This window comes from Onychomys torridus, chromosome 2 (assembly GCF_903995425.1).
Source record: "Onychomys torridus chromosome 2, mOncTor1.1, whole genome shotgun sequence".
Classification (NCBI taxonomy): Eukaryota; Metazoa; Chordata; class Mammalia; order Rodentia; family Cricetidae; genus Onychomys; species Onychomys torridus.
Genome location: NC_050444.1, coordinates 17,701,734 through 17,713,576, shown reverse-complemented (window position 1 = coordinate 17,713,576; position 11,843 = coordinate 17,701,734). Strand labels below are relative to the sequence as shown.

The window sequence follows — 11,843 nt, the reverse complement described above, 5'->3', positions numbered from 1 at the left end:
ATGATAAACAGGCCCTTTGGCTATGCAGTAGAGGTAAGTGTTTGGAATAATGCTTATAAAACTTATATTAAAACTTCAGGTTACTTCCTCAAATTAGTTTACTAAACAAAGGGAAGGCATATATTAATGATTTGCTTATACAATTTTTTATCATGTAAATGAGTTTGTAGTCCTACAGCTTCTACATAAAATATTCTGCAGATTAGCTCTTGGAGAATCTGTTCTAAGTAAACATTCCCCATTTTTTCCACACAAATCTTGTTTGTGAGCCTACTGTGATGAAACTGGTGATTCATTTCAACGTAATCACACAACTATAAACTTTTAAGACTGTACACACTACATATTTACAGTGCTGTTTTCATAACTGTCTGTACTTAGAGGAGTAAATACAAGTTTGGAACATAAAAAGCATTTTCACTGCTAGGCAGAGAACACCCATTTGAAAGATTCACTTGGCAGGTTAATTGGATTTCAGAGGCTCATGCTGTGTCTTGGATAATACACACTGAGTCAAAGGTACTCCTTTGTGTCAGAAAAATATTCTACATGTTTTGTTTATCTATAATCTCACCATATACAGCATTAGAGTGTAGTGAAAATATTTTAGTGTTTTAATAATGATAGTTTTAAGCAGACTTACAAAGACAATATATGCAGTTGGTAAAAACCTTGCTCTTTTTACACATGCTGCTATCTTTTAAAGAAAGATCCTTACCATCTTTTGGTCAACGTCATGAAAACTCAGATCCCCTTGAGCTTATAAATGACCTCCTTAGCTAACTAGAAAGTATAAGTAAGCAAACAAATTGCTGGATCCAAATTAGCTGAAATCTTTAAGACTACGACCAATCACTGTGTACAAGAACTGTCACCAATTTAATTTTAATTTCTTCTGAGTTTTGTTCTTTGTTAACCTCCAAAAAGGAAGGAAAATAACCTTGAATTTTAAAAATTCTGTGTATTTAGTATCTCTACTAAACATTGTCAAGGATCTTGGAGTTGTTGGTATTGTTCTGTGAGTGGCATTGTTTCTCAAAAACCTTTTAAACTCAGCTACATGTGGATTTAATATAAAAAAGGTGCTTTACTCCTTCAAGTAACAACTGTATTCATAAACTCTAAAAAATAACCCTTTCTGTCCTGGTGGAGGAGTCTGGAGACAATGTTTAGAAATGACACCTCAGATGGAGGAGGAGAAGGATGAACAAGTCACCAGCAGCCTTGGACCTCAAGTGGCTGAAGGAGTCACTATTTGGTGTCTATCACATCTTTGCATCCTTTAATGGCACCTTTGTCTATATAACCGATCTTTCTGGCAAGGAAACCATCTATCAAGTGACTGGTGGAATGAAGGTAAAGAAAGGCTGACTGAGGTGAGTCCTCTCCGTATGCAGCCATGTTGGCTGCCCAGAATATGGGCCAGAGGTATAAGGAGCAGCCCTACATATCAAACTCTGAGCCACAGGAGGAAACAGGACCAAGACCCCATGGACCTGGAGCCCAGTCAGCCCTCAGAGCTCCTGTTCACTCAGGGATGAAGATTGGGAGGATTGGGGATGTCACCTCCAACCTCTCTGACAGCATTCAAAGGAAGAGGGAGTCGCTGTTGTCACTGTCTGTGAACAGGACTTTTCAAATTATTTTCCATTAAAAAATTGCTTTGGGTAAGGAAAAAACCTCACACACAAAAAAGCAAACCCTCTACTACTGTGTGACTGCTTGTGGATAATATGAGCATTTATTAAGACCAATGATTTTATCAAAAAGACATGAAATAAATATAGGAGTCAAAAGAACCCTTGCCCAAATGCTAAAACTTGAGATTTTTTTTTAACCCATTTTTGTTTCAAATGAAGATTGTTTCTGGATAATTCAAATCAATAAAAATTCAAACCTCAAATTTAAAGTTTCCTATAATTTCACCTCATAGGCTATTTACTCTTATTGTTTTGGAATATTTATCCTGATCTTTAAATTCTGAATATGAAAGTACATTTAATCATAGTTTGAATTTCAGGTATGTATTTTACTTTGTTTGTGGATCATTTCCCATGGTAGTGTAAAAGAGTGCAGTTATATTACTCCTGGGCTCATGTCAAGGTAATGAAGTCTGTATGCGAAAGAAACACGCGCATCTTCAATGTTATACTCACTATTCACAAGAGCTAAGTCAGGGAATCAGCCTAGATGATAAGCAATAGGTGAATGAGTAAAGAAAATATGGTAGATAAACCTAATGGGCTGTCATTTATTCACACAAGCAATGAGATTAGATTGTATGAAAGTCAATGAAACCAGAGATTATGGTTATTAAAATAAGGCACACTCAAAACAATTATTGCATGTTTTCTCATTAAATAAATGAAATAGCCAAGTAATGGTGGCACACACCTTTAATCCCAGCACTCAGGAGGCAGAGACAGGCAGATCTCTGTCAGTTCGAGGCCAGCCTGGTCTACAGATCAAGTTCCAGGATAGGCTCCAAAGCTAAAGAGAAACCCTGTCTTAAAAAAAAACCAAAAAAAAAAAAAAAAAAAAAAAAAAAAAAAAGAAAAGAAAAAAGAAGAAGAGAAAGAGAGAAGGCAGAGTGGACACAGTTAAACCATGATACACACATGTGCAGAAATGTCACAGGGCAATGCCTTGTGTGCAGTTAAGATGCTAGTAATTAGGACTGAAGAGCATTTAGGACATATAATACCAGTGCTTGATCTTTCTGAGACCAAATCTAATGTTTTCCACAAGCACATTCCATTTAGTGTTCTTTGTTGTGATGCTTCAGTAAGCATCTCTGCACACACACCTTTGTCCCATTATTTTGTTAAGTATGATCTCAGAAAAAAAAGGCAGTGGTCCTGACACTCTGTAAGTCTGAAAGACATTCCTGAGAATTTCCAAACTTTATTTTCATAAAATATACCAAGTTTTCCTTTTTAAAAAAACATCTTTATTAGCAAGTTACAGCTTAAAATTTCTAAACTGGGCTGCAGATATAGCTTGATTAGTAGACTGTTTGCCTGGCATTCACAACTTCCTGGATTCAGCCACAGCAGCATATAAACCTGGCATGGTGGTGTACTCCTATGATCCCTGAACTCAGTGGTGGAAGGAAGATCAGAAATTCAAGGTCATCCTTAACTACTGTCAAATTGGACATCAGCCTGGGCTACAGGAGACCCTGTCTCAAAAATAAAACCAAAATAAAACAACTCACCCCAAACAACTTGTAAAAACTTTGGCAATTGGTTAGGCTGATAGAAAATAGAATATTTAACTGTCTTACTTTACCTTTATAGTAATTAATGAAGATTTGTTCACACTTTTATTTTTTAAATTATTTATTCTTAAGCTTTGTCTATTTTCTGATTATAGCTTATAGATTTATTATTAGCTGAGAAATAGTCGTGTGGCTTTTGTCAGTATAGAAGTGGTAATGTTCCTTATGAAAACAATTTTATGTTAAAACTTTAAATATTAATATGTATGGATTTTGGGAAAGGTACAAAAAACTTATTTTTCCTAAATGACCAGCCAGCTGTGTTTAAACCATTACATTTAACCTATTCTTTTCTCCATTGCCTTGAGATGCCATGTTAATAACATAAAAGTTTTTTATAGAAAGAGCTTAAGAGAACTTGCTTGCTGTCCGCTATTTCCACCTGTGGGTCCTGAGGACTGAAGTCAGGTCGTCAGGTTTGGCAACAATGCCTTCCCCTGGCAAGCCGTCTTTCTGGATCCTTGAATTTATTCTTTCTTACGAATTTAACAGCTAGTTTGTCGAATCTTATTTCTCTCACTATATACATAAGGAATTTAATTGCCATTGAATTACATCTGAAAATTATTTTGTGCAAATCTGACATCTTACAACTATGTTGAGCTTTCCTTTCAAGAACATGGTATTGGTTTAGAGGGAAGAAAGGGAAGGGAGAATGAACTAAAATACAATCTTAAAAAAAAACACACACACACACACACACACACACACACACACACACACACACACAAACCAAAAAAGAGAGAGAAAGGAATCTGGCCTATCACACACTTTAGTTAGGAAGTCTTCTCAGGACCTTCAGCAAACGTTCGAAGTTCTTCACAGAGATTTTATGTGGTTCTTTGGCTTCTCTTTAGGAGTAAGAGAGGTCTTATTTTAAGAGCATGGTGAATAGGGCTGTTCCCTTTCAGCATGTGCTTTCTTCTTTGAATTGTCTTGAAGTCTTTAGTGTGGTTGGATGATGGAAAGACCTCTGGGATGCTTGTCTCCTCTGCATCATCACTGTATCAAGCTGGCTACGCACTGCTCAAGTGTTGGATTCCATGATTTTTCTTTCTCTTTTCTATCAAATTTAGGTGAAAATTCCTATTTTCATGGTTTTCTTTCTTTTTTATTGTTTTATTCAATATTGAGATTTTGTTTTCTGAAGTTTATCATTTTTACAAAACAGAACAACAACGACAAAAAGCAAGTGTTAGACTCAGGAAAGTTTGCACAACCTCTGCCTTTTACACATAAGCCTGTGGTTATGACACCGATATCTTATGCAAATACTGATGGCAGGCTGACTTCCCTGCTGACAACAGGCACTCAGGGGTTCTATTTGAGAAGCAACTTTATAACAATACCTTTTTATTATACCAGCTGTTTTCTGAGAAGTGATTAGATCTGTTCTACAAAGTAAACATGCATTACTGTCTGACCTTTTTTTCTTTTTCTTTTCTTTCTTTCTTTCTTTCTTTCTTTCTTTCTTTCTTTTTTTTTTTCGGTTTTTTGAGACAGGATTTCTCTGTGTAGCTTTGCACCCTTCCTGGAACTCACATGGTAGCCTAGGCTGGCCTCGAACTCACAGAGATCTGCCTGCCTCTGCATCCCAAGTGCTGGGATTAAAGGAGTGCGCCACCGCCGCCGCCGCCGCCGCCGCCACCACCACCACCACCACCCGGCTGACATTTTTGTTTTTTAAAAAATATGGAGCTGAAACACATCATCAGTAGTTCTTTTATTTGTGGGTGGTCCAGACAGCAATGCTCCACTTCATTTTGTGTGTCACATGTATGAAATGGCTGGGGATGCAGGTGCCATAAGCACACCTGTTATCTGAACCTAGTGCTTTTCAAAGATAAATTATAACCATTATAAATTATAAATTATAAATGTGGACCTGCAGCTTTTTAGACTCTTCACAATCATCCAAGTTTGAATGAGTTAGTCAGGCTCGTAAAAGCCCCCAGAGTGAAGATGCAGCTGCTTTCTGGGAACTTTTGCTTCTACTTCTCACATTGCCTGTAAAGATATGGTTTTGTGCATCTCTAAATTCTAGGACACACAAGTGAGAGAAAATGTGATATTAGTTTTTCTTAGACTGACTTAATTTGTTAATGTGATCATCTCTATTTGTATCAGTTTTCTTGTAAACAACATAACTTTAGTCTTCTTTTTTTAAATTTTTAAAAAAAATTGTTAATTTTTATTTTTTTTATTTTTCTTTATTATTATGTTTTAAATTTTATACATCAGCCATGGGTTCCCCTGTCCTCCCCCTCCCTCCCCGACCCCCACCTTTCCCCCAGCCCCTCCCCTCCATTCCCATGTCCTCCAGGATCAAGGCACCCCTGGGGATTCATTTAAACCTGGTGGATTCAGTACAGGCAGGTCCTGTCACCTCCTTCCAGACTGAGCAAAGTGTCCCTGTGTAAGCCCAAGGTTTCAAACAGCCAGCCCATGCACTAAGGACAGATCCTGGTCCCACAGACTGGGTGCCTCCCAAGCAGATCAAGCTATTCAATGGTCTCACTCATCCAGAGGGCCTGATCCAGCTGGGGGCTCCACAGCCTTTGGCTCATAATTCATGTGCTTCCATTCGTTTGGCTATTTGTCCCTGTGCTTTTTGCAATCTTGGATTCAACAATTCACACTCTTGCAGACCCTCCTCTTTCTCGACAGTTGGACACCTGGAGCTCCACCTGGGGCCTGGCTGAGGATCTCTGCATCCACTTCCATCAGTTATTGGACGAGAGTTCCAGCACAACAGTTAGGGTGTTTAGCCATCTGATCACCAGACTAGGTCAGATCAGGCTTTCTCTGGACCACTGCCAGCAGTCTACAGAGGATGTATCATTGTGGATTTCTGGGGACCTCTCGAGCACTCTGCCTATTCCTGTTCTCATGTGGTCTTCATTTATCATGGTCTGTTATTCCTCATTCTCCCTTTCTGTTCTTGATCCAGCTGGGATCTCCTGCTCCCCTAAGCTTTCTTTCCCTCAAATCTTGCCCTTCATTACTCCCACTGTCATCCAGATTGTTCATGTAGATCTCATCCATTTCTCTGTCATTGGGTGATCCTTGGGTCTTTCCTAGGGCCCCATTTTCTAGGTAGCATCCCGGGAGTTGTGAGTAGCAGTCTAGTCATCTTTGTTTTACATCTAGTATCCTCCTATGAGTGAGTACATACCGTGTTTGTCCTTCTGAGTCTGGGTTACCTCACTCAGGATGATTTTTTCTAGATCCAACCATTTGCCTGCAAACCTCATGATGTCATTGTTTTTCTCTGCTGAGTAGTACTCCATTGTGTATATGTACCATATTTTCGTTATCCATTCTTCAGTTGAAGGGAATCTAGGTTGTTTTCAGGTTCTGGCTATTACAAACAAAGCTGATAGGAACATAGCTGAGCAAATGCCCTTGTGGTATGATTGAGCATTCCTTGGGTATATGCCCAAGAGTGGTATAGCTGGGTCTTGGGGGAGATGGATTCCCAATTTTCTAAGGAAACGCTGTACTGATTTCCAAAGTGGCTGTACAAGCTTGTATTCCCACCAGCAGTGGAGGAGAGCACCCCTTGCTCCACATCCTCTCCAGCATAAGCTGCCTTCTGTGCTTTTGATCTTAGCCATTCTGACTGGTGTAAGGTAGTATCTCAGAGTCATTTTGATTTGCATTTCCCGGATAATTAGGGATGTTGAGCAATTCCTTAAATGTCTTTCAGCCATTTGAACTTCCTCTGTGGAGAATTCTCTGTTTAGTTCTATAGTCCATTTCTTAATTGGACTGTTGGGCATTTTGATGTCTAATTTCTTGAGTTCTTTATATATTCTGGATATCAGCCCTCTGTCAGATGTGGGGTTGGTGAAGACCTTTTCCCATTCTGTAGGCTGTCGCTTTGTCTTGTTGACTGTGTCCTTTGCTCTACAAAAGCTTCTCAGTTTCAAGAGGTCCCATTGATTGATTGTTTCTCTCAGTGTCTGTGCTACTGGTGTTATATATAGAAAGTGATCTCCAGTGACAATGCGTTCAAGAGTACTACCTACTTTCTCTACTATCAGGTTCAAGGTAGCTGGATTTATGTAGAGGTCTTTGATCCACTTGGACTAAAGTTTTGTGCACGGTGACAGATATGGATCTATTTGGAGACTTCTACACATTGACATCCAGTTATGTCAGCACCATTTGTTGAAGATGCTTTCTTTTTTCCATTGTACATTTTTGGCTTCTTTGTCAAAAATTATATGTTCATAGGAGTGCGGGTTAATGTCAGGGTCTTCAATTCAATTCCATTGGTCCACATGTTGGTTTTTGTGCAGTAACAAGCTGTTTTTATTACAGTAGCTCTATAGTAGAGCTTGAGGTTGGGGATTGTGATGCCTCCAGAGGTTGTTTTATTGTACAAGATTCTTTTGGCTATCCTGGGTTTTTTGTTTTTCCATATGAAGTTGAGTATTATTCTTTCCAGATCTGTGAAGAATTGTGTTGGTAATTTGATGGGGATTGCATTGAATCTGTAGATTGCTTTTGGTAAGATCGCCATTTTTACTATGTTAATCCTGCCTATCCATGAGCACAGGAGATTTTTCCATTTTCTGACATGTTCTTCAATTTCTTTTTTCAGGGACTTAAAGTTCTTGTCATATAAGTCCTTCGCATGCCTAGTTAGCATAACCCCAAGGTATTTTATATCATTTGTGGCTATTGTAAAGGGTGATGTATCTCTGATTTCCTTCTCAGCCTGTTTGTCTACTGTATATAGGAGGGCTACTGAATTTTTTGAGTTGATCTTGTATACTGCAATGTTGCTGAAGGTTTTTATTAGCTCTATCAGTTCCTTGGTTGAATTTTTGGGGTCACTCATGTATACTAACATGTCATCTGCAAATAGGAAGAGCTTGACTTCTTCTTTTCCAATTTGTATCCCCTTAATCTCTTTATGTTGTCTTATAGCTCTGGCTAGAACTTCAAGTACTATATTGAATAAGTAGGGGGAGAGGGGATAGCCTTGCCTTGTTCCTGATTTTAGTGGTATTGCTTTGAGTTTCTCTCCATTGAATTTGATGTTGGCTGTTGGCTTGCTGTAGATTGCCTTTATTATGTTTAGGTATGTTCCCTGTATTCCTGATCACTCCAAGACCTTTATCATGAAGGGGTGTTGGATTTTGTCAAGTGCCTTTTCTGCATCTAGTGAGATGATCATGTGGTTTTTTTTCCTTGAGTTTGTTTATATGGTGTATTACATTGATGGACTTTCATATGTTGAATCACCCTTGCATTCCTGGGATGAAGCCTACTTGATCATGTTGGATAATTGTTTTGATGTGTTCTTGGAGTCTGTTTGCCAGAATTTTATTGAGTATATTTGCATCAATGTTTACGAGGGAGATCGGTCTGTAGTTCTCTTTCTTTGTTGCATCTTTGTTTGGTTTAGGAATCAGGATAATTGTAGCCTCATAGAAGGAGTTTGGTAATATACCTTCTGCTTCTATTGTGTGTAACAATTTAAAGAGTATTGGTATTAAGTCTTCTTTGAAGATCTGGTAGAATTCTGCAGTGAAACCATCAGGTCCAGGGCTTTTTTTGGTTGGGAGACTTTTAATGACTGATTCTATTTCCTTAGGGGTTATTGGACTATGTAAATGGTTTATCTGGTCTTAATTTAACTTAGGTATGTGGTACCTATCCAGAAAATTATCCATTTCTTTTAGATTTTCCAGTTTTGTGGAGTAGAGGTTTTTGAAGTATGACCTGATGATTCTCTGGATTTCCTCATTGTCTGTTGTTATGTCCCCCTTTTCATTTCTGATTTTGTTAATTTGGATGCTCTCCCTCTGTCTTTTGGTTAGTTTGGATAAGGGCTTGTCTATCTTGTTGATCTTCTCAAAGAACCAACTCTTTGTTTCATTAATCTTTTGTATTGTTCTCTTTATTTCTATTTTATTGATTTCAGCTCTCAATTTGATAATTTCCTGGCGTCTATTCCTCCTGGGAGACTTTGCTTTTTCCTGTTCAAGAGCTTTCAGGTGTGCTGTCAAGTCACTAATGTGAGATTTCTCCAGCTTCTTTATGTGAGCATTCAGTGCTATGAATTTCCCTCTTAGCACTGCTTTCATAGTATCCCATAAGTTTGGGTATGTGGTATATTCATTTTCATTGATCTCTAGGAAGTATTTAATTTCTTTTTTTTTATTTCTTCCTTAACCCATTGGTGATTCAGTTGAGCATTATTCAGTTTCCATGAGATTGTAGGATTTCTGTAGTTTTTTTTCTGTTGTTGAAATCTAACTTTAAACCATGGTGGTCCGATAGAACACAGGAGGTTATTCCAATTATTTTGTATCTGTTGAGATTTGCTTTGTGGCCAAGTATGTGGTCGATTTTAGAGAAGGTTCCATGGGGTGCTGAGAAGAAGGTATATTCTTTTTTGTTTGGGTGGAATGTTCTGTAGATATCGATTAAGTCCATTTGAGCCATAACATCAGTTAAGTCCAGTATGTCTCTGTTAAGTTTCAATTTGGCCGATGTGTCCAGAGGTGAAAGTAGGGTGTTTAAGTCTCCCACTATTAATGTGTGGGGTTTTATATGTGATTTAAGCTTTAATAGTATTTCTTTTACATATGTGGATGCCATTGTGTTTGGGGCATAAATGTTCAGAATTGAAACTTCATCTTGGTGGATCTTTCCTGTGATGAGAATGTAATGCCCTTCATGATCTCTTCTGATTGATTTTAGTTTGAAGTCTATTTTGCTGGATATTAGGATGGCTACACCAGCTTGTTTCTTAAGTCCATTTGATTGGAAAGTATTTTCCTAGCCTTTTATTCTTAGGAGGTGTCTGTCTTTGAATTTGAGGTGTGTTTCTTATATGCAGCAGAAAGATGGATCCTGTTTTCGTATCCATTCTGTTAGTCTGTGTCTTTTTATAGGTGAATTAAGTCCATTGATATTAAGGGATATTAATGACCAGTGACTGTTTGTTCCTGTTGTTATTTTTATTTTTTGGTGGTAGTGTGTGTGTACTTCTCTTCTTTGGGTTTTACTGCTTTGGTGTTATCTATTGCCTGTGTTTTCATGGGTGTATCTGCCTTCCTTAGGTTGGAATTTTCCTTCTAGTGCTTTCTGTATGGCTGGGTTTGTGGATAAGTATTGTTTAAATCAGGTTTTGTCTTGGAAGTTCTTGTTCACTCCATCTATGATGACTGAAAGTTTCGCTGGGTATATTAGTCTAGGCTGGCATCCATGGTCTCTTAGTGTCTGCATTATATCTGTCCATGTCCTTCTGGCTTTCAAAGTCTCCATCAAGAAATCGGGTGTTATTCTGATGGGTTTGCCTTTATAAGTGACTTGGCATTTTTTCTTTGCTGCCCTTAATATTCTTTCTTTATTCTGTATGTTTAGTTGTTTAATTATTATGTGGCGAGGGGATTTTTTTGGGGGGGTCTATTCTGTTTGGTGTTCTATAGGCTTCTTGTATCTTCATAGGCATTTCCTTCTTTAAGTTGGGAAAGTTTTCTTCTATGATCTTGTTAAATATATTTTCTGTGCCTTTGAGTTGGTTTTCTTCTCCTTCCTCTATTCCTATTATTTGTAGGTTTGGTCTTTTCATGGTGTCCCAAATTTCTTGGACATTTTGGGTCATGACTTTGTTGGTTTTAGTGTTTTCTTTGACTGATGAATTTATGTCTTCTACTGTATCTTCAACACCAGAGATCCTGTCTTCCATCTCTTGCATTCTGTTGGTTATACTTGCCTCTGAAGTTCCTGTTCGTTTACTCAGATTTTCTATTTCCAACATTCCTTCTGCTGGTGTCTTCTTCATTTTTTTCTATTTCCATCTTCAGGTCTTGGATTGTCTCCCTTGCTTTTTCATTCAAGGATTTATTGTTTTCTTCTGCTTTAATTTTCCTCTCCTCTAGTTTTTTATAGCGTTCTTCCCATTTTTTGTTTGTCTGTTCCTCTACTTTATTTTTGATTTCTTCTATATAAGGCTCTAGCCTCTTCATGATGTTACTCATAAGGTTGTTTTCTTCTTCTTCCATTCTGTGATGTTCAGGTCTAGCTGTTGGAGAAGGGCTAGGTTCTGGTGATGCTGTATTGCTCTTTATTTTGTTGTATGTACTTCTGCCTTGACGTCTGCCCATCTCCTCTTGTGTTCGTTCTTGGTCTTATCAGTGTACTTGGTACAGAGAGAGCTGACAGATTTAGGGAGCTTCTCTCTGGTCCAGATGGAGGCTCTGGGCCAGATGGGAACACTGGTCCAGATGAGAGTGCTGGCCGGATAGGCGCTGGGGGGCTGGACTCTGAGTCTTGGGAAGTCCCTGTGGTCTCCTTGTTTTGTCCAGATGGGAGCTGCTCTTGTCCAGATGGGAGTTCTTCTGGTCTCTAGTCCAGATGGGAGTTCCAGGGCAGGATGGAAGCTTGGGGCTGGTCTCTGATTCTCAGAAAGTGGCTGGGGTCTCCAGCAGATGGGTGTGGGGGCAGGGTGTGGAGACTGCAGTATCTGCCTACAGTCTTGGAAGAGGGGAGCCTTCCCACAGGGCCTGCTGATTGGCAGGAAACTGGGGCCAAATTGGTC

General features: G+C 38.7%; 1 pseudogene; it reads left to right on the top strand.

The window, feature by feature from the left end:
• Positions 1-1,175: 1,175 nt before the first annotated feature.
• LOC118577481 lies at positions 1,176-1,654 on the top strand (annotated as a pseudogene).
• The last annotated feature ends 10,189 nt before the right edge of the window (positions 1,655-11,843 follow it).